We start from the raw sequence: 6,777 nt of genomic DNA, 5'->3' as shown, positions 1-6,777 counted from the left end.
CCCTCATGCTAGCCAAATTCTCAGCACCAAGTAGAAATACTACTTGTGCTTCCAAATACCCTTAAACCAGTTTTGCCATGAGAGTCCACCATATCTACCTATGGATTGAGTAAGATCCTTCAAGTAAGTTGTCATCGGTGCAAAGCAATAAAAATTGCTCTAAATATGTATGATTGATTGGTGTGGGAGAAATAAGCTTTATACGATCTTGTGATGTGGAAGTAATAAAAGCGACGGACTGCATAATAAAGGTTCATATCACAAGGGGCAATATAAAGTGACGTTCTTTCGCATTGAGATTTTATATATCCAACCATAAAAGCGCATGGCAACCTCTGCTTCCCTCTGCGAAGGGCCTATCCTTTATTATTATCTTCTACCTTATGCAAGAGTCATGGTGATCTTCACCTTTTCTTTTTCATTTTATCCTTTGGCAAGCTCAGCATGTTGGAAAGAACATGATATATATATATATATATATATATCTAATTGGATGTAGGGGAGCATGAACCATTATTGTTGACATTACCCTTGAGGTAAAAGGTTGTGGGGCAAAACTATAAGCCCCTATCTTTCTCTGTGTCCGATTAAAACTCCGTAACCACAAGTATCGCGTGAGTGTTAGCAATTATGGAGGACTAAATGATAGTTGAGTATGTGGACTTGCTTTTTAGCTCTGACATAGACTCTTTCCGATGTTATGATAAATTGCAATTGCTTCAATGACTGAGATTATAGTTTGTCGAGCCCAATAAGGTTTATGATTTATACTTTTGCATTGTGAATAGATCATCACTTGAACATAAGTAATCATATGACAAAATCTATATATGTTGCTGTATGAGAATAATCATGATGCCTTCATGTCCGTATTTTATTTTTATCGACGCCTCTACCTCTAAACATGAGGACATATTTATTGTTATCGGCTTTTCGCTTGAGGACAAGCGAGGTCTAAGCTTGGGGGAGTTGATACGTCCATTTTGCATCATGCTTTTATATCGATATTTATTGCATTATGGACTGTTATTTCACTTTATGTCACAATACTTATGGCTATTCTCTCTTATTTTACAAGGTTTACAAGGAGGGAGAATGCCGGCAGCTGGAATTCTGGGCTGGAAAAGGAGCAAATATAGAGACCCTATTCTGCGCAACTCCAAAAGTCCTAAAACCTCCATGGAACATTTAAAAAATAAAGAAAAATCCATCGCAAAGATGAAGGCAGGGGGCCCACACCTGCTCATCGAGGGTGGGGGCGCCCCCCCTAGGGCGCGCCCTACTCATTGGGCCCCCTGGTGCTCTCCGACGTCCATCTTCTCTATTATAAGTCTCGACTGAGAAAAATAGAAGGAACTTTTCGGGACGAGAACTCCGCCACGAGGCGGAACCTGGCGGATCCAATCTAGAGTCTCGGCAGGAGCTGTTTCTGCCGGGGTATCTCCCCGGGAGGGGGAAATCATCACCATCCATCACCAAACGCTCCTCTCATCGGGAGGGGCAATCTCCATCAACATCTTCACCAGCCATCTCATCTCCAAACCTAAGTTCATCTCTTGTATCCAATTCTTGTCTCAAAGTCGGGAATTGGGTGCTAGTAGGTTGCTAGTAGTGTTGATTACTCTTGTAAGTTGATGCTAGTTGGTTTATTTGGTGGAAGATCGTATGTTCAGATCCTATATGCATATTATTACCCCTCTGATTATGAACATGAATATTCTTGGTGAGTAATTACATTTGTTCATGAGGACAAGGGAGAAGTCTTGCTATGAGTAGTCATGTGAATTTGGTATTCGTTTGAATATTTTGATAAGATGTATGTTGTTCTAGCTCTAGTGGTGTATGTGAACGTCGACTACATAACACTTCACCATTATTTGGGCTAGAGGAAGGCAATTGGGAGTAATAAGTAGAATGATGGTTGCTAGAGTGACAGAAGCTTAAACCCTAGTTTATGCATTGCTTCGTAAGGGGTGATTTGGATCCACATGTTCATGCTATGGTTAGGTTTACCTTAATACTTTTGGTTGTAAGTTGCGGATCGCTTGCAATAGAGGTTAATCATAAGTGGGATGTTTTGTTCAAGTAGAACAGCACCAAAGAACGTTCCACCCACGATATCAAAATTATCAAAGTACGAACGCGAATCAATATGAACGTGATGAAAACTAGCTTGACGATATTCCCATGTGTCCTCGGGAGCGCTTTTCCTATTATAAGAGTTTATTCCGGCTTGTCCTTTGCTACAAAAAGGATTGGGCTACCTTGCTTCACTATATTTACTTTTGTTACTTGTTGCTCGTTACAATTTATCTTATCACAAAACTATCTGTTCACTTATTTCAGTACTTGCAGAGAATACCTTGCTGAAAACCGCTTATCATTTCCTTCTGCTCCTCGTTGGGTTCGACACTCTTACTTATCGAAAGGACTATGATAGATCCCCTATACTTGTGGGTCATCACCCCCTACCTCGTGGGCCCCCTGGTGGCCCTCCGGTGACCATCTTCTGCTATATGGACTCTTTCGATGGAAAAAATCACAAGCCATCTTCTCGGACGAAACTCCGCCGCCACAAGGCGGAACCTTGGCGGAGCCAATCTAGGGTTCTGGCGGGGCTGTTCTGCCAAGGAAACTTCCCTCCCAGAGGGGCAAATCATCGCCATCGTCATCACCAACGCTCCTCTCATCGGGAGAGGGTTTAGGGTTTTCAACATCTTCATCAGCATCATCTCATCTCAAAACCCTAGTTCATCTCTTGTATCCAATTCTTGTCTCCAAGTCCGGGATTGGTGCTAGTAGGTTGCTAGTAGTGTTAATTACTCCTTGTAGTTGATGCTAGCTGGTTTAATTGGTGGAAGATCATATGTTCAGATCCTATATGCACATTAATGCCCCTCTGATTATGAACATGTTTATGCTTTGTGAGTAGTTACTTTTGTTCCTGAGGACATGGGAGAAGTCTTGCTATTAGTAGTCATGTGAATTTGGCATTCGTTCGATATTTTGATGAGATGTATGTTGTCTCTCCTCTAATGATCCTATCGTTCCTACTTCTTATGTTGAGAAACCGCCTTTCCCTATTAAGATTAAGGATCATGCTAAAGCTTCAACTGTGGTTCGTAAAAGCAATATTAAAACATATACACCTCCTGAGCAAGCTAAAGTTGAACCTAATATTGCTATTGTTAAAGATCTCTTGTCTAATAATATATATGGGCATGTTATTTATTTCTGTGATGAACTACTAGAATTGCTAAACCCCGTGATACAGATAAACCTAGACATGTGGTAGGCATGCCTGTTATTTCTCTTAAAATAGGAGATCATTGTTATCATGGATTATGTGATATGGGTGCTAGTGCTAGTGCAATACCTATTGACTTATACAACGAAATTATGCATGACATTACACCTATTGAGTTAGAAGATATTGATGTCACAATTAAACTTGCTAATAGAGATACTATTTCACCAATGGGAATTGTTAGAGATGTTGAAGTCTTGTGTGGGAAAAGTAAATATCCTGCTGATTTTCTTGTTCTTGGTTCCCCACAAGATAGCTTCTGTCCCATTATATTTGGTAGACCCTTCTTAAATACTGTTAATGCTACCATAGATTGCAAAAGAGATGTTGTTACTGTCGGTTTAGATGATATGACTCATGAATTTAATTTTTCTAAATTTAGTAGACAACATCGTGAAGAAGAATTACCTAGTAAAGATGAAATTATTGGTCTTGCCTCTATTGCCGTACCTCCTAGTGATCCTTTAGAACAATATTTACTAGACCATGAAAATGATATGTTTATGAATGAAAGAAGGGAATTAGATGAAGTATTCTTTAAACAGGAACTTATTCTGAAACATAATTTACCTATTTAAATCCTAGGAGATCCTCCTCCACCCAAGGGTGATCCCGTGCTTGAGCTTAAACCATTACCGGATACTCTTAAATATGCTTACCTTGATGAGAAAAAGATATATCCTGTTATTATTAGTGCTAACCTTTCAGAACATGAAGAAGGGAGATTATTGAAAATTCTAAAGAAGCACTGTGTTGCTATTGGGTATACTCTTGATGATCTTAAGGGCAATAGTCCCACTCTATGCCAACATAAAATTAATTTGGAAGAAGATTCTAAACTAGTTCGTGATCATCAATGCCGTCTGAATCCTAAAATGAATGAAGTGGTAAGAAAGGAGATACTAAAGCTCCTTGAGGAGGTATAATTTACCCCGTTGCTGGTAGTCAGTGGGTAAGTCATGTCCATTGTGTCCCTAAGAAGGGAGGTATTACTGTTGTTCCTAATGATAAAGATGAATTGATTCCTCAAAGAATTATTACTGGTTATAGGATGGCAATTGATTTCCGCAAATCAAATAAGGCTACTAAAAAAGATCATTACCCCTTACCTTTTATCGATCAAATGTTATAAAGATTATCCAAACATACACATTTTTGCTTTCTAGATGGTTATTCTGGTTTCTCTCAAATACCTGTGTCAGCCAAAGATCAATCAAAGACTACTTTTACATGCCCTGTTGGTACTTTTGCTTATAGACGTATGCCTTTTGGTTTATGTAATGCACCTGCTAACTTTCAAAGATGCATGATGGCTATATTCTCTGACTTTTTTGAAAAAATTTGTGAGGTTTTCATGGACGACTTTTCCGTCTATGGATCTTCTTTTGATGATTGCTTGAGAAACCTTGATCGAGTTTTGCAGAGATGTGAAGAAACTAATCTAGCCTTGAATTGGGAAAAGTGGCACTTTATGGTTAATGAAGGTATTGTCATGGGGCATAAAGTTTCTAAACGAGGTATTGAAGTTGATAAAGCAAAGGTTGATGCTATCGAAAAGATGCCATGTCCCAATGACATCAAATGTATAAGAAGTTTCCTTGGTCATGCCGGTTTTTATAGGAGGTTCATTAAGGACTTCTCAAAAATTTCTCGGCCTCTGACTAATTTATTACAAAAATATATACCATTTATTTTTGATGATGATTCTGTAGAAGCATTTGAAATACTTAAGAAAGCATTGATCTCTGCACCTATTGTTCAGCCACCTGATTGGAATTTACCCTTTGAAATTATGTGTGATGCTAGTGATTATGCTGTAGGTGATGTTCTAGGACAAAGAGTTGATAAGAAACTAAATGTTATTCAATATGCTAGTAAAACTCTAGACAATGCTCAAAGAAATTATGCTACTACTGAAAAAGAATTCTTAGCAGTTGTATTTGTTTGTGATAAGTTTAGACCTTATATTGTTGATTCTAAGGTAACTGTTCACACTGATCATGCTGCTATTAAATATCTTATGGAAAAGAAAGATGCTAAAGCTAGACTTATTAGATGGGTTATCTTGCTTCAAGAATTTGATTTACATATTGTTGATAGAAAAGGAGCCGAGAACCCCGTTGCAGACAACTTGTCTAGGTTAGAAAATGTGCTTGATGACCCACTACCTATTGATGATAGCTTTCCCGATGAGCAATTAAATGTCATAAATGCTTCTCATACTGCTCCATGGTATGCTGATTATGCTAATTACATTGTTGCTAAGTTCATACCACCTAGTTTCACATACCTGCAAAAGAAAAAGTTCTTCTATGATTTGAGGCATAACTTTTGGGATGACCCACATCTTTATAAAGAAGGAGTAGATGGTGTTATTAGACATTGTGTACCTGAGCATGAACAGGAACAGATCCTACGCAAGTATCACTCCAAAGCTTATGGAGGGCACCATGCTGGAGATAGAACCGCACATAAGGTACTACAATCTGGTTTTTATTGGCCTACTCTCTTCAAGGATGCCGGTAAGTTTGTCTTATCTTGTGATGAATGTCAAAGAATTGGTAATATTAGTAGACGTCAAGAAATGCCTATGAATTATTCACTTGTTATTGAACCATTTGATGTTTTGGGCTTTGACTATATGGGACCTTTTCCTTCCTCTAATGGATACACACATATTTTAGTTGCTGTTGATTACGTTACTAAGTGGGTAGAAGCTATTCCAACTAGTAGTGCTGATCATAACACTTCTATTAAAATGCTTAAAGAAGTTATCTTTCCAAGGTTTGGAGTCCCTAGATATTTAATGACTGATGGTGGTTCACATTTTATTCATGGTGCTTTCCGTAAAATGCTTGCTAAATATGATGTTAATCATAGAATTGCATCCCCTTATCACCCTCAGTCTAGTGGTCAAGTAGAATTGAGTAATAGAGAACTCAAATTAATTTTTCAAAAGACTGTTAATAGGTACAGAAAGAATTGCTCCAAGAAACTTGATGATGCATTATGGGCCTATAGAACTGCATATAAAAATCCTATGGGTATGTCTCCGTATAAAATGGTCTATGGAAAAGCATGTCACTTACCTCTCGAACTAGAACACAAGGCTTATTGGGATATTAAAGAACTAAATTATGATTTAAAACTTGCCGGTGAGAAGAGGTTATTTGATATTAGCTCACTTGATGAATGGAGAACCCAAGCCTACGAAAAAGCCAAGTTGTTTAAAGAAAAGATTAAAAGGTGGCATGATAAAAGAATACAAAAGCGTGAGTTTAATGTAGGTGATTATGTATTGCTATACAACTCTCGTTTAAGATTTTTCCAGGAAAACTTCTCTCTAAATGGGAAGGTCCCTATGTTATCGAGGAGGTCTACCGTTCCGGTGCCATAAAAATCAACAACTTCGAAGGCATAAATCCGAAGGTGGTAAATGGTCAAAGAATCAAACATTATATCTTAGGTAA

Source organism: Triticum urartu, chromosome 3, assembly GCF_003073215.2.
Source record: "Triticum urartu cultivar G1812 chromosome 3, Tu2.1, whole genome shotgun sequence".
NCBI classification, from domain to species: Eukaryota; Viridiplantae; Streptophyta; class Magnoliopsida; order Poales; family Poaceae; genus Triticum; species Triticum urartu.
Note: the sequence above shows the minus strand (reverse complement) of the source record.